Genomic DNA, 23713 nt, shown 5'->3' on the forward strand with positions numbered 1-23713 from the left:
GGATAGAGCACGGACCTGGGAGTCAGAACGACCTGGGTTCTAATCCTGGCTCTGTCAATTGTTTGCTCTGTGACCTTGGGCAAGTCACTTCACTTCTCTGGGCCTCAGTTACCTCATCTACAGCATGAGGATTAAGACTGAGCCAGTACTATGTGGGACAGGGATTGTGTCCAACCCGATTAGCTTGCATCCACCCAGTTCTTAGTACAGTGCCTGGCACAAAGTAAGCACTTAACAAATACCACAAAAAAAAGGTGATTTGCAATATTTCTGTCAAACACCTGAAGCGACTGTTCCACATTATGGCCTGATTCGCTGTCAAAATTTATTTCTTAATCTGATCTTGCTCTAGAGCAATATTAGATGAAAAAGAGAGGGAGAAAGCCAGACATTATTTTTATATTTTCACTTCTTCTAGCATAAAAGCTTAGCTGACAAGTGGCAGCCCCTCTTGCATTTTTTACTCCTTGTTATATTTCCATTGTCAGAGCCAAGTACAGACTCAAATATGCCTTATACAGGGAGAGAATGGCTAGTTCAACTAGCCCTCCTGGACCTCTCTCCCCTTGATCCACACAGTGGTCAGGAAGCATCTTTAGGGTCCCAACAGCACCCCATAATCTTCCTCTATCAAAGTGTCCTGAGAAAAACACAAGTGACCGGGACCTGGCACAACTCAGCTGTGTAAATATTTAGGCGGAACTGTCACCAAAAGGACCCGAAAGAGGAGGGGGAAGCTTATTCCTTTAACACTGTCCTCTAAACCGTAAGCTGCTTGTGGGCCGAGAACATGTCTACCAACTCTGTTATATTGCTCTCTTCCAAGTGCTTCATACAGTGCTCTGCATACAGTAAGGACACACTAAATACCATTGATTGACAGATTCTGGGAACTGTTTCCAAGGAGTCCAAATGACTACATTTCCCAGAATTGTCTGGCTGATTGAAACTTCAGGTTGATGGGGGCGGAGAGGGGATGGGGCAGCCAATAGGAGGCTCAGCAAAGCTTTAAAATCCAAGGGCGGGGTGCTTGCATTTTCACTGCTGTTGGGGCCTGTTGTGCTGAATCCTTCATGTGTTGGAGCTGAAAGTATTTAGTCTCAAGCACCTGTTCAGATCAAGAAAGCTTACTGAAGGGTAAGAATTGGATTTATTTTTTTCCTCTCCCTTTTTGGGCTTTTTCGTTTATGGGTTTGTGCCTCCAGTGTTCATATCTTTTAACACCATCAATTTCTCAGTGGTTCTAGTGTTGGTTTCATGACCTATACAAGGTAAGCACTCCAAGCTCTCAGTCAACCAACAATTCCTTGAGCTGAGGCATATGTGAGCTCTTGGCTCACATATCCACGTGTAAAACTAGTACCAACTCTTTGTGGCTACAGACCTGGTAACAGATAGTTCCCTGTTCTATTTCTGTCCCAGGCTCTGCCCCCTGCTTCCCCCCACCTTCTGATTCTGATTCCCAACCTTCCTCCCCAACTCCTTTGCTGCTCCGGACCCAGTTTCTGGTCCTTCTGTACTCCCCACCGTATAGAGAATGTCCCTGATCAGGTGACTTATCAGATGGGCTATTCCCAGCCACATGACTAACTGGGAGTCACTCTCGACTGTGAGCCTGCTGTGGGTAGGGATTGTCTCTCTTTATTGCTGTATTCTTTCCAAGTACTTAGTACAGTGTTCTGCACCCAGAAAGTGCTCAATAAATAAGATCGAATGAATGGGAGCCTCAGACTGTTAGCTTAATAGTGAGAGGGAATCAATCCTGCCTCCTGAGATGAGTGAATGTGAACCATTAATCAATGGTATTTAATAATAATGGTGGTATTTAAGTGCTTACTATGTGCCAAGCACTGTTCTAAGTGCTGGGGTAGATACAAGGTAATCAGGGTGTCCCACATGGGGCTCACAGTCTTAATCCCCATTGTACAGATGAGGTAACTGAAGCACAAAGTTAACTGCCTTGCCCAGAGTCACACAGCTGAAAGTGGCAGAGCTGGGTTTAGAACTCACGACCTACTACTCCCAAGCCCAGGCTCTTTCCACTAAGCCACACTGCTCCTAAGAGCCCCATTGCTGAACTGAGTGCTTAATAATAGTAATTATGATATTTAAGTGCTTACTATGTGCCAGGCACTGTACTGAGCGCTGGGGTGGTTACAAGGCAATCAGGTTGTCCCATGTGAGGCTCACGGTCTTAATCCCCATTTTACAGATGAGGTAACTGAGGCACAGAGAAGTGAAGTGACTTGCCCAAGATCATATAGCATGGGTTTGACTCCCGGCTCTGCCACTTGTCAGCTTCTCTGTGCCACTTAACTTCTCTGTGCCTCAGTTACCTCATCTGTTAAATGGGGATTAACTGTTAGCCTCATGTGGGACGACCTGATTACCCTGTATCTCCCCCAGCGCTTAGAACAGTGCTCTGCACATAGTAAGCACTTAACAAATACCAATATTATAGAGAAGCAGCATGGCTCAGTGGAAAGAGCATGGGCTTTGGCGTCAGAAGTCATGAGTTCAAATCCCAGCTCTGCCACTTGTCAGCTGTGTGACTGTGGGCAAGTCACTTCTCTGTGCCTCAATTACCTCATCTGTAAAATGGGGATTAAGACTGTGAGCTCCATGTGGGACAACCTGATTCCCCTGTGTCTACCCCAGCGCTTAGAACAGTGCTCTGCACATAGTAAGTGCTTAACAAATACCAACATTATTTTATTATTATTATATAGCAGACAAATGGTGGAGCTGGGATTAGAACTCATGTCCTCGGGCTCTCAAGTCCGTGCTCATCACTAGGTCATGCTGCTTTGCTGCTGCTTACTAAGGTCTTGGCAGAGTATAATACAAGAGAGCTGACAGCCACATTCCCTGCCCACAATGAGTTTATTATTGATTTAGAAAGCTCACATGAGCATCAGGTGGGTCACTCGAGGTGATCAGGTGGCTGGTGAGATTCCCAGTTACCCTTCAGGTGGCTGAGATACGGGAACCCCTCTGGTGTAGCCAGTGATTGAGACTAGGGCAATGAAGTAGGGTGGGTGGCAGAAGATATAATGGGGTCAGGGCAGGCCGACTTGTGCCAGGTGATATGACTGGTAAATGTGGTCCAGAAATCAGTCAGGATTCTAGAAAATCAGGAAGCAAATCCAGAAGCTAAAGTCAATAGGCTGGCTCTCTGGACTAAAAGTCTTTACGTTTCAAACACTCAATCACTCAGTGGTATTTACTGAGCACTTACTGTGTGGAGAACACTGTAATGAGCACGTAACACTATGGAATAAGAGAACAGGTACCTCGACACCCCTGCCCCAGCCCCCCAGTTTATTACTAAACCTCAGGGTGTTAAGATGTATACAGAGTCCAACTGTTTAAGTTCTCTCTCCTTCCCTTCCCTCCCTCCCCAGACACACACGCTACCCCCACTGCGCTGTGCAGACGGAGGTCTGTTTGACTTTGAGAAGCAGCATGGCTTAGTGGAAAGACCTCGGACTTGGGTTCTAATCCCGCCTCTACCAATTGCTTGCTGAGTTACCTTGGGCAAGTCACTAAACTTCTCTGTGCCTCAGTTTCCTCAACTGTAAAAATGGGGATTAAATCCTACTCCCTCCTATGTAGACTGTGAGCCCTATGTGAAACAGGTACTGTGTGTCCAACCTGATTAACTAGTATTTATCCCAGCCCTTCAACTAGTGCTTGACACATGTAAGTGCTTAACAAATACCATAATAATAATTTTAAAAAATCACCTAACCATTCTCTCCTTAGAATGGGAAACTAATCCTATTCCTGGCCTCATGAAAGCCCTGCATGGGCCAATCTGATCCTGAAGTGCTGGAAGGTAATAAACACATAGAATTCATTCCCACAGGAAATTGTGCAAACTGAAAATATCAATAGGTTCAAGAGGAGCTTGGATAAATTCCTGAACGGGTGGTTCCTCATGGTTTCTAGAAGAGGAAAATAGAGACCGTATCTATTTTAGCAGTGAGGAAACAGAAGCACAGAAAGATTAAGTATTTTTTCCCCTCCAATCAGTTAATTGTATTTATTGAGCATTTACTGTGTGCAATCATATTTGAGTGCTTAGTGTGTGCAGAGCTCTGTACTAAGCACTTGGAAGAGTACAATATATCAGAGTCAGTAGATACGTTCCCTGCTCACGAGTTTACAGTGTATAACGGACTAGGAACCAGTGCTGGAAGTGAACCCGGCTCTGGTTCCGGAATGGCAGATTAGGGTTACCAACAGGTCTTTTGGTTGATGCTGGTGAGCCTCTCGCATTTTACTCCTCCTGAAGCATCTGAGTTCAGTGCCCTCTGTCACTGTTGGGAGAAGCAGCGTCGCTCAGTGGAAAGAGCACGGGCTTGGGAGCCAGAGGTCATGAGTTTGAATCCCGGCTCTGCCACTTGTCAGCTGTGTGACTGTGGGCAAGTCACTTCACTTCTCTGTGCCTCAGTTACCTCATCTGTAAAATGAGGATTAACTGTGACCCTCATGTGGGACAACCTGATGACCCTGTATCTCCCCCAGCGCTTAGAACAGTGCTCTGCACATAGTAAGCGCTTAACAAATACCAACATTATTAAAGTAGAAAAGGACTGCAACTGAGCAGAGGAGTTTTCCTGCCTGGGAAGGGAGGGATTAGGTTAATCTGAACAGGGTGAAGGGAGAAGAGGGAAGGAGTTTGCCTAAATGGGAATCAGAGCTGAGGGCTAAACTTGACTCAAACAAGCGATAGTGATTATAGTCAATAGTAATTTGAGGCCTCCTGATGGAGGGGAAAAGAGCATGGATTTAGGAGGCCAGAAACCTAAATTCTATGGACTAAAGTTGCTTTTCCCCCTTGCCACTGTCCTACTGAGTGACTCCGGGGAAATCTGATCTTCAGGATCCTCATCTGTAAAATGGGAATAAGATATCTGCTTTATGCTCTATCTCTTCATGAGCCTCTGTGTTTGGCCTGATTACCTTATCTACCCAGTGCTTAACACAGAGCTGGGTCCTTTGTAATAAATAATGGTACTTGTTAAGCGCTTATTATGTACTAAGCACTGGAGTAGATAGAAGATAATCAGGTTAGACACAGTCCCTGTCCCAGGTGGGGCTCACAGTCTAATCGCTTAATCACTTGTAATTGCTTAATCAACAAAAGTGCAGTGAGAAGTAGTGAAATGCCAAAATGGGAGTTGATCTGGGAAGGCTTGGTGGAGGTGAGAGTTCAGGGCACTTTTGAACATGGGGAGAGCTGTGGCCTGGCACAGGTGAAGTAGTGGGTGGGGACAGTATAAGCAAGGGTTTGGAGGTGGGCAAGACATGAGCAGGATACAGGTAGAAGGTTGGTTTGGGAGGAATGAAGAGAGTGAGTTGGGAAATAGCAGATGAAGGGAGTGGATCTGGATGATGAGGTGAGTTGGTGGAAAGGCTTATATCCAACTGTGAGAAGCAGTATGGCCTAGTGCATGGGAGTCAGAAGGACCTGAGTTCTAATTCTGCTCCGTCACTTGTCAGTTAATTGAATTTATTGAACACTTACTGTGTGCAGAGCACTGTACTAAGTGCTTGGGAGAGTACAATACAACAGGCACATTCCCTGCCCACACTTGTCTGCCTTGTGTCCTTGGGCAAGTCGCTTAACTTCTCTATGGTCCAATTTACTGTAAAATGGGGAATTAAGCAAGTGAGCCTCATGTGGGATATGGACTATGTCTAACCTGATTGTTTTGTATCTACCCCTGTGCTTAGTACAGGGCCTAGCACATAGTAAGCCTTAAAGTTACTGCCTGATGCAGAGATGATGATGATGATGAAGGTACTCATTCAAGCTGAAACAGTTTTTCAAAAGGAAAAGGAAGATTGTGATGGGATGAAAAGACAATCAAAAAAATATTCCTTCAAATTTAAACTCGAGATGTTAAGTTTTTGGATAACCAAATGAAATGCTTATCTTTTGTGTGGGGTAATTACACAAATTATCCAAAATGAAGTAACACTCTCTGGAGGTACCCGGGCATTTCCTGGCACAATGACCAAGTCTTGTACACAATAATCCATCTCTCACAACTGCCAGTAAACAAGAATTATCAAGTCATCTGCCGTTGCATGTCATTCCTAGGTATCTGTTCCATGGGGATGTTCAGGGAGAATGGATTAGATGGATTCTCAGGTCTCTTCCATTTCTGACAGCGATGGTGTGCCCATCTGAATGCTAAATGCTACCTCTTTCACTGCTTTAGCAATCCAGGTTTAAGGTCCAGCAGGGGTAAAGAATATTTGAATTTGCCCAACAAATAGCCCTTTGGAAATAGCCCTCTTCTTGCCCCCCCGCTGTCAGATTTTCATTCTCCCAATCAAGCAAAATTATTTCCCCACCTTCCCTTCGGTGGGAGGCAGTGTGATTGGGTCAGTCAATTGTATTTATTGAGCATTTACTGTGGTTAGAGCATGGGTCTGTCTGGGAGTCAGGAGACCTGGGTTCTAATTCCAGCTCTACCACTGCCCTGCTGCGTGACATATAATAATAGAGGTATTTGTTAAGCACTTATCACATGTCAAGCACTGTACTAAGTGCTGGGGTAGATAAAAGGTAATCAGGTCAGACACAGTCTCTGTCCTTCTTGGGGGGTGGTCTCATGGTCTAAGTAGGAGTATGGGTATTGAAATCCCATTTTATGGATGAGAAAACTGAGGCACAGAGAGGTTAAATGACTTTCCTGAGGTCACACAACAGGCAGGTGGCAGAGCTGGGATTAGAACCCCACTTCTCTGACTACCAGGCTTGTGTGCTTTCCACTAAGCCACACCTCCTCCTGATCTTGGATGAGCCACTTTACCTCTCTGGTCCTCAGTTTCCTAACCTGTAAAAATAGAATTGATGACAGCTACAAAATAATAACCAGCAACACAGCTCTAATAATAATAGTAATATTGGTATTTAAGTATTGATATGCCAGGCACTGCAGTAAGCACTGGGGTGGGTACAAGCAAATTAGATTGGACACAGTCCCTGTCCCACATGGGGCTCACAGTCTCAATTCCCATTTTACAGATGAGGTAACTGAATGACTTGCCCATGGTCTCACAGCAGATATGTAGCGGAGCTGGGATTAGAATCCATGACCTTCTGACTCCCAGGCCTGTGCTCTATCCAGTACATCATGCTGTTATAGTAGCATTTATTGAGTGCCCATTGGTATAATGCACTGTACTACATGCTGGGGAAGAACAAGACAAAAGTGTCACATTCCCTGTCCACAAAGGTGCTTACACACTAATAAGCATAGATACAAGCAGAATGATCATACCAGTTGATTCAACACCTATATGTAAGTGTTGAAGATGGCTATAAATAAATACACAAGTTCCAGAGATGGCTGAGGTGTTTATAAAACTTGGAAAGTTAATCAAGTAGAACACAGTCCCTGTCCCACATAGAGTTCACAGTCTATGTAAGAGAGAAAACAGTCATTTCATCACGATTTTACAGTTGAGAAAATTAAGGCACAGAAGTTAATAATAATGATAGTGGTATTTAAGCGCTTACTTTACTGTACTATACAGTGTACAGTGTGCAGGCACTGTACTAAAATGCTGGGGTGGATACAAGCAAATTAGATTGGATGCAGTCACTGTCCAACAAGGGGCTCACAGTCCTAATCCCCACTTTACAGATGAGGTCACACAACAAGCGGCAGAGCCAGGATTAGAACCCAGGTCCTTCTGAGTCCCAGACCCATGCTCTAAGTGACTTGCAGTCGAAGTGACTGTGGTCTTTCCACTAGGCCATGCTAGGCAATTCTAGATTCTGGGAAACAATTAGGGCAGATTTGCTAGAGCAGATGGGATTCCAGGATGGCATTGAATATGGAAAGAGTTACCTGCTGGCTTTGGGGGGGAAAAAAAAGTATTTCCTGTCATTTTCAGCCATTTCCTGTTGTTGTTGTTCTTTCCCTGTATAAATCCATCATTAAATTGGTATTGAAAGTTCCCCTAACTGTTGTGTGCCCTGCTTTCTCCCACCCCCAAATAACCCCTTACATTGCAGCATTTACAGTTCTAACCTTTACTGTGTATCCCCAATCAAGAAGGAGGAGGTCAAGGAGGGTGCCATCTAAATTCTTCCAAGCATCCTGTTGGCATGACTGGAGACAGTGGCAGAATGGGATTGCTTAACATCTTATTTTTTAAAAAAGAAACACCCAAAAAGCTATTGTTGGGGTCTCTTTTTTGCCCTTTAAGCCCAGTAGGGTGTGAAGGTGAGGTTAATTCACTCATTCAATAGTATTTGTTGAGTGCTTACTATGTGCAGAGCACTGTACTAAGTGCTTGGAATGTACAATTTGGCAACAGAGACAATCCCTACCCAATAATGGGTTCACAGTCTAAACGGAGGAGACGGACAGCAAAGCAGAACAAAGCAAAACAACATCATCAGGATAAATAGACTCATAGATATATACACATCATCATTAACAAAATAGAGAAATAATACATACAAATATGCACAGTGCTTAGGGGAGGGGAGGAGGAGCAGCGGGAAAGGGGGGGCTCAGTCTGAGAGCCTCTTGGAGGAGGTGAGCTCTCAGTAGGGCTTTGAAGAGGGGACGAGAGTTTGGCAGGTGTGAAGAGGGAGGGCATTCCAGGATAGCGGTAGGACGTGGGCCAGGGGTCGATGGCAGGATAGGCGTGAATGGGGGACCATGAGGAGGTGAGTGGCAGAGGAGCGGAGTGTGCAGGGTGGGCAGTAGAAAGAGAGAAGGGAGGTGAGGTAGGAGGGGGCAAGGTGATGGAGAGCTTTGAAGCCTAGAGTGAGGAGTTTTTGTTTCGTGCGAAGGTTGATAGGCAACCACTGGAGGTTTTTGAGGAGAGGCGTGACATGCCCAGAGCGTTTTCTGTAGGAAGATGATCCGGGCAGTGGAATGAAGAATAGACTGGAGTGGGGAGAGGCAGGAGGAAGGGAGATCACAGAGGAGGCTATCACAGTAATCCAGTCAGGATATTATGAGAGCTTGTACCAGCATGGTAGCAGTTTGGATGGAGAGGAAAGGGTGGATCTTGGTGTTATTGTGAAGGTGAAAAAAAAAATAATGATGGCATTTGTTGAGTGCTTACCATGTGCCAGGCACTGTTGTAAGCGCTGGGGCGATACAAGGTTATCAGATTGTCCCACGTGGGGCTCACAGTCTTAATGCCCATTTTACAGATGAGGGAACTGAGGCACAGAGAAGTGAAGTGACTTGCCCAAAGTCACACAGCTGGCAAGCAACGGAGCTGGGATTTGAACCCATGCTCTCTGGCTCCCCAGCCCGTGCTCGAGACTGTCCCAGCTTCTGTCTTTAGTCCTCGCCCCTTGGTCTAGCCTAGGACAGGAGAGAATTGTTCAGTGGCCAGCAGAGTGCTCCGCATTACCCAAGATCCTCTATCAATCCTGGGGATGAGGAGGCTGATGGGTAGCTGTTGGGAGAGGAAAATGAACGACACCAACTCTGAACCCTCCTACCCATTCATCCTGCTGTCATGAATGAGCGTTCCCACTGGGTTGGTTGGATCTTCTTCCCAGATCAAGCACTCTTTTCTCCGGCTCCCTCTCCCTTCATCATCTGTGCACTTGGATCTGTGATCTTTGGGCATTTGATATTCACCCCACCCTCAGCCACACAGCATTTATGTACATATCTATAAATTATATAGGATAAATTAGTCATTTATATTAATTTCTGTCTTCCCCCTCTAGAATGTAAAAGCTTACTGTGGTCAGGGAACGTGTCTGCCAACTCTGTTATACTGTATGCTCTCAAGTGCTTAGTACAGTGCTCTGCACATAGTAAGCGCTCAGTGAAGATGACTGGTTGATTGGATCACATACATTCAGTCATATTTATTGAGCGCTTACTGTATGCAGAGCACTGTACTAAGCGCTTGGAAAGTACAGGCTGCAGAAACCGTGAGCCCTATCCTTACTTGAGGCTGGGACTGGTGGTGGTGGTGGTTGGGGTGAGGGGGAGAAATAGACCTGAATGGAGTGGAGGGCTCAAATGTCTAACTTGTGTCTACCCCAGCGCTTAGAACTGTGCTTTCAAGAGCTTAACAAATACAATAATAATGATAGTAATAGTGGTGATGATAAAAACAAGCAACCACCATCGTTTGGGGAAGTGACTCTGTTCACTCTAACACCCTGTGCCTATTCTACATGTATCTACAGTCTCCAGAGCCAGTCTGTCACACGTGGGAGCAGCATAGCAAGATGGTCCTACAGACCCCCCCCCCCCCCCCCCCCGCCCCATCCAATCTCCCAGGGAACATTTAAATAAAAGGAATAAATGAGAAACCCCTGTGGGCCCAGCTGTTCTCAACCCATTTTCTCTTCCTTTCCTATGGCTGCATGAGGTTCATAACCATTTCTATCTGGCAATGTGCAGAATGAATAATCCTATGGAAGGTTTTTCTTCTTTTTTTAAACAACCCTTAATCTTTCTTTAATGTGCTCTTTCTTTACCCTAAGAAGAGAGAAAGAGAGGGAAAAAAGGTGGCTGACTAGTTGTCCGATAAAGTACCACTGCAATTGCTAAAAGCCCAATCTATTTTCCAATGATGTGCTTTAATGGAATGTTGCTGTACATCTTTTGATGAGACAGGAGTCTATTTAAAAAGACAGGCGCCTTCGAATGGGCTTTTAAACCCCGTCTGTCAATTAGAACCACATCAAGGGTTCGGTGGCTGGGAAAGGAGATGACAGTAATGAAACACTAGGAGGGCAGGAAGAGAAAAGGATGATAAATTCTCAGACCCAAAACTATAGCAAACATGAGGTACGGAAAAATGGAGTTAGGGAAGCGAGAGAGAAAATACAGGAAAAGAGGGCAGATTCTAGCTTCTCGTCCAGGATGAAATGAGCTCTCAGCCGTCGCTCCCCTAAAGGAGAGGGTCATGTGTGGGTATGAGCTGTTGAATGCAGATGAGCTAATTGGATTGCGTCTCTGCCAGGGGAGTGAACGACATGAGAATCTGGAAACTCTCATTTCCTATGGGACTGGTGTCCGGTTTGGGCCCCTCCACAGCCGAATCTCCACCGGCAAAGTGAAGTCAATTCTTTCAGTAATTGAGGCCCAAAAGACACCTTCGCCTGAGAGATCCAGATAATGGAGACCAAAATGTATTTTGTGGCATGTATTCTCCAGGTAATAGTTTCATAATCTTTTTCTTTTTCTGCAACTTGAGAGGAGGCCTGTAGCTCTTTTCTTTTTTTCTTTTTTTTTTTTTTGGAGGGGGGTGTTGGAGAGAGGGAGTCAGGCATTATCCAGATTGACGGTTTCCACAACCTTCCCTTCCCTTTGGTACCGTGAAGCCCTGCCCCAAGGGTTTATCAAAGAGCAAAAAATCTTTCCCAGAAACCAGAACATTTTGGAAGATCCAGGGAGGATTTCCTGATGAAGGGAGGGGAAAGCAAATATGTTGGACTTTAAAAATCAAAAACGGTTTTGTCAAGTGAATTACCATAGTGGGACTGAGGTAAAGTTGAAGTTGGAGAGTGGGATTTCTCACTGATGTAAGATTTGCCTGAGGCAAACAAGGATATTGGTTCCGTGAGGGCTTAACAACCTCTTTTTCCCTTCAGACAGCCACTGGGAAGGTGACCAGATTTGGGGTTGCTTTTGGTGGGATAGGGATAAGGCTAGAAATGGGGGGAGCAAAGCAAAGGGGAGAGAGGAGAGAAGGAAAGTGCCTGCCTCCCCTTCCACCACCACCTGGGTGGACACTGCAGCAGCCTGAAATGGGTTGTGAGTGTTCAGCTAGGGCCCTAGAAATTCCCAGGCATATCCCCAGGGTGGGCCAGTTTTATCTTTTTATTTTTTTCTTTAGGGTATCTGTTAAGTGAGTTTATCAGGTTGGAGCATAGTTCCTGTCCCACAAGGGCCTCACAGTCTAATCCCTGTTTTGCAGATGAGGGAATTGAGGCACAGAGAAGTGAAGTGACTTGCTCAAAGTCACACAGCAAAGTGGAGGAGTCAGGATTAGAACCCAGCTCCTTCTGACCCCCAGGCCCATGTTCTTTCCACTAGGCCACCCTGCTTTCTAATTCAATGGTGGTGGTGATGATGGGAACAGTGGCTGTTGCTGCTGCCTCCAAAGAACTCCTCAGGACACCTGATTGAAAACAGGACCCTAACGAGCCCTATCTTAGGATGTTTATGTTTTTAGGGTGACAGGATGACACCCCCAAGAGTCATGACCACCCCACCCATTTGGAGACATCTGATCATATTAAATCTTTAGGAACTGCTAATCAGCAACAAATCCTAGTCTAGAATTTTGGAAAAACAGGTCTGGGACTTTGAACAAAGAGGATTCCTCTTTTAGGAGTCAAATCTTCTCTCCCCCATGCCCCCACTCCCCCCAACGCACGCGCACACACACCCACCCACTCCCCCCCCCCCCATCCCTCCCTGTCCAGTCTCCTCTCCCCCTTCCAACCCCTCTCCTCTACCCACCTTTGACCTCTCTATTCCTTTCCATTTCCACACCCTCCCCTGTCTCTCCTCCTGGACCCCCTCCTTTCCAAATGTTTACACTATGATTAGATTACAGTGCCAACTTAAAGAACTGGGTGGGTTTGGGGTTTTCTTAGCAAGCTCAAGACTTCACTACCACCGCTAATGAAGAAAAAGTTTAACCAACTGTTCTCCATTTTCCCTGAGGAAATAAAAAGAGCAAATGAGCTGAAACTGCAGCAGGAGGGATTCGGGTTAAACATAAGAATGTCCTACAACAGCCAAGCGTGCTACTGAATGTGGTTATGGATTTTTTTATTCTCCCTCTGTCTCTTTTTCTGGAGATTTTACATGTATCTGACCAGGTGATATTAGGACACCAGCTCCTATATTATATATCCTAACTCCCGTTGTGGTCAAAGCACATGTCTACCAACTCTATTATACTGTACTCTCCCAAGTGCTTAGTACAGTGCTGTGCACACAGTAAGTGCTCAATAAATACTATTGATTGATTAATTAGACTGAAAGCTTCTTGAGGCCAGGGACTCCTGTATGTCTCTCAAGTGCCTGATACAGTCCTCTGGACACCGTAGATCATCAGGCAATCCTGGTGATGAAGGTGATTGTGAGTAGATCATTGTTGTCAACAGTGCAAATGGCACGTGATCCTCTCCACTCCAATCCCTTCTCAGTCATGGCTCTATCCTAATGTCAACGTCACTCCTCAGCATCCCAGAATACTCAATTTCTACCAGTGGCGGCTCTGTTTTCTGTCCTGTTTCAAAAGGAGCCAGGAGTTTGTAGTGAAGAGGGAAATGATGATGATGATGATGATAATCACAATTGTGGTATTTATTAAGCGCTTACTAAGTGCCAAGCACTGTACTAAGTACTGGAATAGATACAAGTTAATCAGGTCAGACATAGTCCCTCCTCCTGCCTGGGGCTCACAGTCTAAGTAGGAGGGAGAACGGGTATTGAATCCCCATTTTATAGTTGAGAAAACTGAGGCACAGGGGAAGGTGCTGAAGGCTGAGCATTCGCTGGGCTTCGATCTCTGTGCGAACCCTGCTCTTTCCTTTGGAGCCCTCCCCGCCTTCCACTTTCTGCTACCAAACTCACTCAAGCCCCAGTCTTAAAAGTGTATAGTGTATTGACATTTATATAGTAGATTTCAAACACTTCCTCTCAAAGCCTTTTACAAAGCCATGAATTATATACCTGTCACCCACAGGAGTCATTCATGCAAAAAGCAGCAGTCATTACAAACTCAGCAATATGCCACATAATACTACCCACCATGCAGGTTTTAATCTCTGTGTGCCACCAAGATAAAGTTACTTGAAAGGCTTCCCTGTTTCTAGTGCTCCAGAAGGACCAAGGGAGAGGGCAAGTAATTGATGGTCAGGAGGCCGAGGAGATTGGTGCAGAGCTCTCGGTAAAGGTGGTGTAATTATAAGCCTCTTAAGAGTCTGTGGCAGACAGAGCAGGCTTGTGCAAATGATATTCCACCCTGCAGGAATTAGAATCGAGCAACAGTCTACTGCCTTTAGATCCCCTGGGAGGGTGATGACATCCTAAAATCCATGGCAGATTCCTGATGCTCAAGGTCCCCTGCTGTAAACATTAGGTCACGCTCTGTCTTCCTCTGTCTTTGCTTGCCTTCCTATACTCCTATCTCCAAGGTCCCTTTCTGCCCTTAGCTGCCAGGGATTACCGTCTTGGAGGAAGCCACAGGTATCGAGATGCGGTATGGGACCGTAAAGTGAGGCAGCAAAAGGAGAAGGCTGGAAGACCTGCTTATCCCTGTGGCAGCACTTTTGTTCAATTTTTTTTTTTTGAACTGTGTAATGGTGGGGATTTGACCCCATGTCTGAATGAAGTATAAATGTGTGTAGCTTGTCTGTCAGTTTTGAAGATGAAGCTACTCTCAAGCTCTTTTAACTATGGTCTAAGCATCCGTTTCTGACTGCTGTCTCCCCCATTAGACTGTAAACACCTCAAGGACTACTTCTGTCTGTCCCCCCGGATGTCTATCATAGCGAGTGCTCTGCACACAGGCTTTCAGTGAAGTGATTACGAGTGGTGAGGATGATGCTAGAAAAGGACAAAGGTATTTTTTCCTTAAAAAAGGGCAAAACGGCCGACCCCCGAAATGATAGGCTGATCAGATTAACTTTGATACTCGGGAGCAAATCATCACGCAATTTACTTTGCAAACACTTGGAGAACCATCAGCTGCTGTGCAGTAACTCCAGGACTTTATGAAGAGAAAATTGGGCCTGACCATTTTCATTTCTTTCTATATCAGAGTGACAGGCCTTGTAGATAAGGGGAAGCAATAGAGGAAATCTAACTGGACTTCAATAAAGCTTTTGATTTTTGTCTACAAGGCAGTTTCATTAACAAGGTAGGAAGATATGATCTGGCGATGGTACTTCTGGTTAGGTCCCCTCGGCGGCACCCTCCTGGGCTTGAAGGAGAGAATTGTCTTCCCTGTCTTATTAAAACCTAATACTGTTCATCTCTGTTGCTCAATATGCCTCCCAGATACAGTTTCAACCATTTTTGATCCACAGCAATCAATGGGTGGTATTTACTGAGTGCTTACTGGGTTGCAGAGTGTTGTACTCAGCCCTTGGGAGAGTACAGTCCAACAGAGTTGATAGATACATTCTCTGCCCACAACGAGCTAACAGTCTAGAGCTTAGACATCTAGGGGGTAAACGGGTGTAGTGTTCACTGGGGACCTGGGGTGCAATCATCCTCATCAGATTGCTGCCTCCTTCCCCGTTCCCTTCTCTCCACCACTTTCACATTTATGTTCATCAAAGAAGGAGAAAACAGGGGCATGGGGGTACTTAAAGCCCTAAGCATTCTCCATACCTCTTAGGCCCAGAAGGAGAGCATGTGTGTTCAAAGCTTTCTTTTTCAGCAGTTTCCCATGCATGTGTACCATTCATCCGCATTGCTCCTCAGATGTTCAAACAATCTGAGTATGCTCAGCCTCATTCTTAGTCTTAGGGGGCCCTGCTTTGGAGGGTAAAGAGCTCTATAAATGGGGGGGAGCCCCTCTAATGATGATTATGATCAATTTTATGGTGCTTAAGTGCTTACTATGTGCCAAACACTGTTCTAAGCACTGGGATAGATATGTTATTCAGGTTGGACACAGTCTCAAGCAAAGTGCCCAGCCCCCCCCAAGTTATTCCAATGGTTACGCTGCCCCTGCTCTTTTTACAGAAGGGGAACTCAATAAATTGATTATTGAGTCCTTACTGTGTGCAGAGCACTGTACTATGAACTTGGGAGAGAACAATAAAACAATTTAAGAGTTGGTAGATACGTTTCCTGCCCACAAGGGGCATACAGTCTGCAAGCTGAAGCTCTAAGATCTCACTAGTTCATAGCAGAACTCAGCCGTTAACCCAGGACCCCTCATCCTTAATCCAGTGGTGAATCTTGTTTTTCCTTTCTGCCTCATCAGAAATGTTATATTCAGATAAGCTGGTTCTACAGATCAATTCCCATTCTTGGAAAGAAATGTGGGCCTCCCACTTCTTCTGGATCAATAGCTGCCCAAAGCAGTCAGACAGCCAGTCCCTGAGAAGCCTGTACTGGGCAAACACGGTGCACAGAACATTGTGACAATAATAACTGTGGCATTTGTTACGCGCTTACTACATACCAGGCACTGTTCTAAGTGCTGGGGTGGATTATTATCAATCGTATTTATTGAGTGCTTACCATATGCAAAGCACTGTACTAAGTGCTTGGGAGAGTACAATCTAATGGATACAAGCAAATCAGGTCACACAGTCCCTGTCCCACATTGGGCTCACAGTCTTCATCCCCATTTTACAGATAAGGTAATTGAGGCACAGAAAAGTGAAGTGACTTGTCCAAGATCACACAGCAGACAAGTGGCAGAGCCAGAATTAGAACCCAGGTCCTTCTGACTCTCAGGCCTGAGCTCTATCAACTAGGCCATGATGGAGAAGATCTTGTCTTAATCTTACAGGATTACACAAGATCCCTTTTCTGCCACCTATTGAAGGATGACTAAGGGCTCTTACATTGTAACACTCGGTAAATATTACTGATGATGATGACCCAAGGTACAGTGCACTATACCAAGTAGATGCTCAGTAAGTACAGCTGCTGCACTGAGAAGCAGCATGGCCTAGTGGAAAGAGCCTGAGCATGGGAGTCAAAGGACCTGGGGTCTAATCCTGGCTCCACCACTTGTATGCTGGGTGACCTATTCTCCCTCCTACTTAGACTATGAGTCCATGTGGGACCCGGTTATCTTGTATCCACCCCAGAGCTTAGTACAGTTCTTGGCACATAGTAAGCGCTTAACAAACACTATTTATTTATGATTATCGCTACTATGAAGATTTACACTAGTTACGAAGATTCTGGTCACCATTCCTAAAGCTAGAGATTAACACAGGCAACACTGACTAGCTTGACAGGTCCATCAAGTCAGTGAGTTCTATATGCCGAGTAGGGTTGCAGGTGGGAAATTTGGAATGTTTTGGGTACGGGGAATCCTGGGACATTTAAGCCACATCCACCAATAGGAAACCAAAGTGAAAAGGCTGAGGAAGTAATTATCGTGCCAACAGAATTGATTTGGGTTGATCATTTGGGCCTTGAATCAAAATCGAGCTACGTGTTTAGGCCCATCCCTGACAAAAACACTTTATTTTTGGTTAACAAGGACCTGTTGCCATGGAAACACAGAGCGGGCAACACTGGCAAAGACATGTTGTGATAAGGCTGGCCTAATGGATGCATTTCTGTGTCATTCACAGTTCTTCTCTCTTCATTTACTCTTCCATTTTTCCCATTTTTTCTGCTTGTTGGAGGGGCAAAGTCCTATATATTCTAATCTTTTAATTTGGCTTCGATACCCTCCCTCCCAGCTTCTGCTTTCCATTTGCAATTAAACTACTTATCTAAAGGCTCCATGCTGGTTCTGGGGGCCTAGTTTCCATTATCAGTGTTTAAGCTGAATCTTTTTTCCGGTGTTTGCTCATTGCCAATTTCCTAGTAAAAGGGACGCTGCATTTCCAGCTAGTGGGAAGGGTTCTGTGGCCCTTGGCAGAGCACTCCAGTATCCAGAACTTTTTTTTTTTTAAAGATAAAGATATTTTTTAAACATTTATTGCTCTAAGCATTGAACATTGGAATTGGCATGCATTCTCCTCAGCTACTGTTTCTCACCCATGTTTCTAATCCTGGTTCTGCCACTTGCCTGCAGTACGACCTTGGACAAGTCACTTAATTTCTGTAGAATAAGAATTCAATACCTGTCCAATGGTTGCCTGTCCACCTTTGCATCAAAGAGAAATTCCTTACCTACAGCTTTAACATTCTCAATCAGCTCTCTCCCTCCTACCTCAGCTCACTGATTTCCTACTACAACCCAGGCCGAACACTCTGTTTCTCTAATGCCAACCTACTCACTGTACCTTGATCTCATCTATCTCACTGCTGTCCCCTTGCCCATGTCCTCTCTCTGGCCTGGAACCCCCACTCCCCTTCATATATGATAGACCACCACTCTCCCCACCTTCAAAACCCTCCTAAAATCACATCTTCAAGATGTCTTACCTTTATTTCCTTCATCTGCCCTCCCTTCTGTGTCGACCATATGCGTGGCCATGTTCCCCTTAAACGCTTTGTTATTCAACCCAGCTCCACAATACTCACGTAATTTTCTCTCTGACCTCCCTTCCTCCTCTCTCGCCCCGCTCCGGTCTATTCTTCACTCCGCTGCCCGGCTCATCTTCCTGCAGAAACGATCTGGGCATGTCACTCCCCTTCTTAAACAACTCCAGTGGTTGCCTATCGACCTCCGCTCCAAACAAAAACTCCTCACTCTAGGCTTCAAGGCTCTCCATCACCTTGCCCTTTCCTACCTCTCCTCCCTTCTCTCTTTCTACCACCCACCCCGCACGCTCCGCTCCTCTGCCGCCCACCTCCTCGCCGTCCCTCGGTCTCGCCTATCCCGCCGTCGACCCCTGGGTCACGTCCTCCCGCGGTCCTGGAACGCCCTCCCTCCTCACCTCCACCAAACTGATTCTCTTTCCCTCTTCAAAACCTTACTTAAAAATCACCTCCTCCAAGAGGCCTTCCCAGACTGAGCTCCTCTTCCCCCTCTACTCCCTCTGCCATCCCCCCTTTACCTCTCCGCAGCTAAAGCCTCATTTTCCCCTTTTCCCTCTGCTCCTCCACCTCTCCCTTCCCATCCCCACAGCACTGTACTCGTCCGCTCAACTGTATATATTTTCGTTACCCTATTTATTTTGTTAATGAATTGTACATCGCCTTGATTCTATTTAGTTGCCATTGTTTTTACGAGATGTTCTTCCCCTTGACGCTGTTTAGTGCCATTGTTCTTGTCTGTCCGTCTCCCCCGATTAGACTGTAAGCCCGTCAAACGGCAGGGACTGTCTCTATCTGTTGCCGACTTGTTCATCCCAAGCGCTTAGTACAGTGCTCTGCACATAGTAAGCGCTCAATAAATACTATTGAATGAATATTGAATGAATATTCTAACTCCACTATTCATTCATTCAGTTGTATTTACTGAGTGCTTACTCTGTGCAGAGCACTGTGCTAAGCGCTTGGAATGTACAGTTCGACAACAGAGAAATCCCTGCCCAACAATGGGCTCACAGTCTAAAAGGGGGAGACAGACAGCTAAACAAAACAGGTAGTCCCTAATCTACTTGAATGTCTGTCTCCCCCTGTAGAGTGTAAGCTCCTTTTAGGCAGGGATGGCATCTACCAACTCTGTTTTGTACTTTCATCATCAGCATCATCGATGGTATTTGAATGCTTACTGCGTGCACAGTACTGTGCTAAGTGCCCAGGAGAGTACCCAATAAAAAATGCCATGGAACCCTATGCTGGACAGGGACAGTTGTCTGATGTGATTTTCTTATCTACCCCAGAGTAAGTGCTTAGCAAATACCGCAATAATGATTATTGAACTGTCACCAATTTCTGATGATTCCCTTGTCCTGGCCAAGCACTCCAGCTACCTGGGTCTTTACCTTATCCGCATCTCTAAGGTTGACTGAGTGCCTTTTTAATGTGTGGGACACCAGGCTAGGTGCTTCAGAAGCATTTATGAGAAGTAAAAAGCACAGTCCCTAACCTTGAGGAGTTTCCATTCTAATGTGGCATAGTCAAATGTCCCAGATTATCAAATAAAGTAATTAGAGCAGAGATACAAATGATACAAAACAAAAGTAGTCAGTGCAATAGGTAACTACGTGAACAGATACCCACATGAGTGCTGATCAATCAATCAGTGGCATTTATTCAGCACTTACTATTTGCAGAGCAGTGAACTAAATGCTTAGGAGAATACAGTACAACAGAATTGATAGACACAGTCCCTACCCACAGGGAACTTTCAGTCTAGAGGGGAAACAGACATTAAATTAAGTTACGTATATGTACATAAGTGCTGTAGGGCTGAATATTAAGTATTAAAAGGGTACAGATCCAAGTGCATAGGCAGTGATGTTGCTAATGAGGTGATATGACCAACAAAGTGGGAGGATTAGTGAGGGAATATTAATAATACTATAATTATGGTATTTAAGTGATTTTCTATGTGCCAAGCATGGATCAGCTTTGGGGTAAATACAAGATAATGAGGTTGGACACATCCAATCCATCTAGAGGGAGAACAGAACTGAAGCCCAGAGAAGTGAAGTGACTTGCCCAAGATCACCCAGCAGGCAAGTGGTCGAGTCAGAATTAGAATCCAGATGTTCTGACTCCCAAGCCTGGACTCTTTCCTCTTGGATGGAAATGCCTCTGGGAGGAGGTGGTCTTTTAGGAGAGCTCTGAAGGTGGGGAGGGTAAGAGTTTGGTGGGTGAATGTGTCAGTTTATTGTATCGTATTTTCCCAACTGCTAAATGCAGTGCTCTGCACATGGTAAGTGCTCAATAAATACGATTGAATGAATGAATTTGAAGAGGAAAGGAGGTCTGTGGGGGAAGGAAGGTGTGAGCAATAGGTCTCAGATGGCATTGTTTCAAGGGAGGTACAGGTAGAAGGCTAGTATGGGAAGAGCAAGTGGGGTATTGGGGAAGTGAATGGTTAGATAAGAGGGAGGAAACTGGTCAATCCATCAATGATATCTATTGAGTGCTTACTGTGTAGAGAACTGAACTAAGTGCTTGGGAGAATATAATACAACGGAGTTGGTAGAAATGTTCCCCACCCTTAAGGAGCTTACAGTCTAGAGGGAAGATCCTTGAAGCCAGAGGTTAGTTTTTGTTTTATGAAAGAAGCAATGAGGAGCCATTGGAGATCTCTGAAGAGGAGCGATGTGTTTGGTTACCAGAATAGTCATATTTTGTTTTCCAGGGGAGGAATTTGGGAGTAAGCGTCATTTGTGAAAAGCTGTGGGAATGCATCATCATTATCTACCAAGTCTGTTGTATTTTATTCTCCCAAGAGCTTCATACAGTGCTCTGCACACAGTAAGCACTCAAATACCATTGATTGATTGGATGGGATCCATCTCTCTACTCTAGAATCGCATGCTGAGGTCCATCTCGGTCATTCCACTTTTGTGTAGAAAGGATTCAAGTTGGACCCAAGGAAAGGCTTCCTGAATGGACACACCAGTTGTAGGACACTGGGTAAGATTTCCAAAAAATGATGTGAAATTGCCTCCCTTGAAAACCTGTAAAAGGATAAAGAGACTTGGGCCAAGGATGGTTTATGTGCAGGGAGGTCAAGAAACTGGGGGATGAACTAGGTGATGTTCTATCTCCCTTGCCGCTCATCTTTAGCTGTAATCTCTCTCCCCCTTCAACTTGTTCTGACCTCAATGAGTCACTCAAATGTGTCACTGTAATATAGGAATAATAATGCCAGTTTCCCTCACAGGGCTTCTGAGACCCATGGCAGCCCATAAAAGAATGATAAAGCACATGACAAATGTGAAGTGTTTCTGAAATGTTCACCCATAACAATATGGTGGTGTGAGGGGAGAATAGAGCCCAGCAGGACCCATTCTGAGTCTCTAAAGGGCTAATTCACAGAACGGATAATGGAGGAATCTTCTCAGCCCCTTTGCAAGGGGCAGTTTGCTTTCAGGAAGGAGGTTAGTATGCCACAGACTCTATCTGCATTCACCCCCTTAAATCCAGACACAAACCCAAGCACCATCTCTAAGACTGTCCTGGAAAGTGACTCTGAAAAGGATTTTCTGGGTTGGACTCTCTCCCCACTCTCTTCCCCCTTTTCTTTCTCTCTCCCTCCCTTTCTCTCTTCCTTTCTCATTCCCTCCCTGCTTCCCTCTCTGCCTTCCTTTCTTTCTCCCTCCCTCTCTTCCTCCCTATCTCACTCCCTCAGCTCACTCACTCCCTCTCCCTCCTCCCTTTCCCTCCCTTTTTTCTCTCTCTTTTCCCCCCTTCCTCCTTCCTTTTCTCTCTCTCTCCCTCCTTCCTTTTCTCTCTCCCTCCCTCCTTTCTTTTTTCTCTCTCTCTCTCTCCCTCCCTCCTTCCTTTTTTCACGCTCTCTCCCCCCCTCCTTCCTTTTTTCACGCTCTCTCCCCCCCTCCTTCCTTTTTTCATGCTCTCTCCCTCCCTCCTTCCTTTTCTCTCTCTCTCTCTCCCTCCTTTTCTCTCTCTCTCTCCCTCCTTTTCTCTCTCTCTCTCCCTCCTTCCTTTTCTCTCTCTCTCTCCCTCCTTCCTTTTCTCTCTCTCTCTCCCTCCTTCCTTTTCTCTCTCTCTCTCCCTCCTTCCTTTTCTCTCTCTCTCTCTCTCTCTCCCTCCTTCCTTTTTTCTCTCTCTCTCTCTCTCTCCCTCCTTCCTTTTCTCTCTCTCTCTCTCTCTCTCCCTCCTTCCTTTTCTCTCTCTCTCTCCCTCCTTCCTTCTCTCTCTCTCTCTCTCTCTCCCTCCTTCTCTCTCTCTCTCTCTCTCCCTCATTGTATCTCTCTCTCTCTCTCTCTCTCTCTCTCTCTCTCTCCCTCCTTCCTTTTCTCTCTCCCTATCCCTCCCTCCTTCCTTTTCTCTCTCTCTCTCTCCCTCCTTCCTTTTCTCTCTCCTCTCTCTCCCTCCTTCCTTTTCTCCGTCTCTCTCTCTCTCTCCTCCTTCCTTTCTCTCTCTCTCTCTCTCTCCCCTCCTTCCTTTTCTCTCTCTCCCTCCTTCCTTTTCTCTCCCCTCTCTCTCTCCTCTCTCTCTCTCCCTCCTTCCTTTTCTCTCTCTCTCTCTCTCTCTTCCTCCTTCCTTTTCTCTCTCTCTCTCTCTCTCTCCCTCCTTCCTTTTCTCTCTCTCTTCTCTCTCTCTCCCCCTTCCTTTTCTCTCTCTCTCTCTCTCTCTCCTCCTTCCTTTTCTCTCTCTCTCTCTCTCTCTCCCTCCTTCCTTTTCTCTCTCTCTCTCTCTCTCTCTCCTCCTTCCTTTCTCTTCTCTCTCTCTCTCTCTCCCTCCTTCCTTTTCTCTCTCTCTTCTCTCTCTCCCTCCTTCCTTTTCTCCTCTCTCTCTCTCTCTCCCCTTCCTTCTCTTCTCCTCTCTCTCTCTCCCTCCTTCCTTTCTCTCTCTCTCTCTCTCCTCCCTCCTTCTTTTCTCTCTCTCCTTCTTCCCCTTCCTTTCTCTCTCTCTCTCTCTCTCTCCCTCCTTCCTTTCTCTCCTCTCTCTCTCTCTCTCCTCCTCCTTTCTCTCTCTCCTCTCTCTCTCTCCCCTTCCTTTTTCTCTCTCTCTCTCTCTCCCTCCTTCCTTTCTCTCTTCTCTCTCTCTCTCCCCCTTCTTTTCTCTCTCTCTCTTCCTCCTCTCCTTTTCTCTCTCTCTCTCTCTCTCTCCTCCTTCCTTTTTTCTCTCTCTCTCTCTCTCTCCCTCCTTCCCTTTTTTCTCTCTCTCTCTCTCTCCCTCCTCCTTTTCTCTCTCTCCCTTTTCTCCTCCCCCTTCCTTTTCTCTCTCTCCCTTTTCTCCTCCCCCCTTCCCTTTCTTCCTCCCCCTTCCCTCCTTCCCTCCCTCCTCCTTCCCTTTCCCTCCTTCCCTTTCCCTCCTTCCTTCCTCTTCCCTTTCCTCTCTTCCCTTTCCCTCCTTCCTTTCCCTCCTTCCCTTTCCCTCTTCCCTTTCCCTCCTTCCCTTTCCCTCCTTCCCTTTCCTCCTTTCCCTTTCCCTCCTCCCTCCTTCCTTCCCTCCTTCCCTCCTTCCCTTTCCCTCTCCTCCTTCCTTTC

The 23713-nt window shown here is 45.8% G+C and overlaps 1 long non-coding RNA gene across 4 annotated transcripts in view; it reads left to right on the forward strand.

The window, feature by feature from the left end:
* Nucleotides 1-1055: 1055 nt before the first annotated feature.
* LOC114806603 overlaps nucleotides 1056-23713 on the forward strand; it is a 121897-nt gene continuing 99239 nt past the window's right edge. For all 4 annotated transcript variants that reach the window (XR_003754647.2, XR_003754648.2, XR_003754649.2 and 1 more), the window contains exon 1: nucleotides 1056-1137. This is a non-coding gene — a long non-coding RNA (uncharacterized LOC114806603). The remainder of the gene's footprint in view (nucleotides 1138-23713) is intronic.

The sequence above is a fragment of the Ornithorhynchus anatinus genome, chromosome X1, assembly GCF_004115215.2.
Source record: "Ornithorhynchus anatinus isolate Pmale09 chromosome X1, mOrnAna1.pri.v4, whole genome shotgun sequence".
In the NCBI taxonomy this organism is placed as follows: Eukaryota; Metazoa; Chordata; class Mammalia; order Monotremata; family Ornithorhynchidae; genus Ornithorhynchus; species Ornithorhynchus anatinus.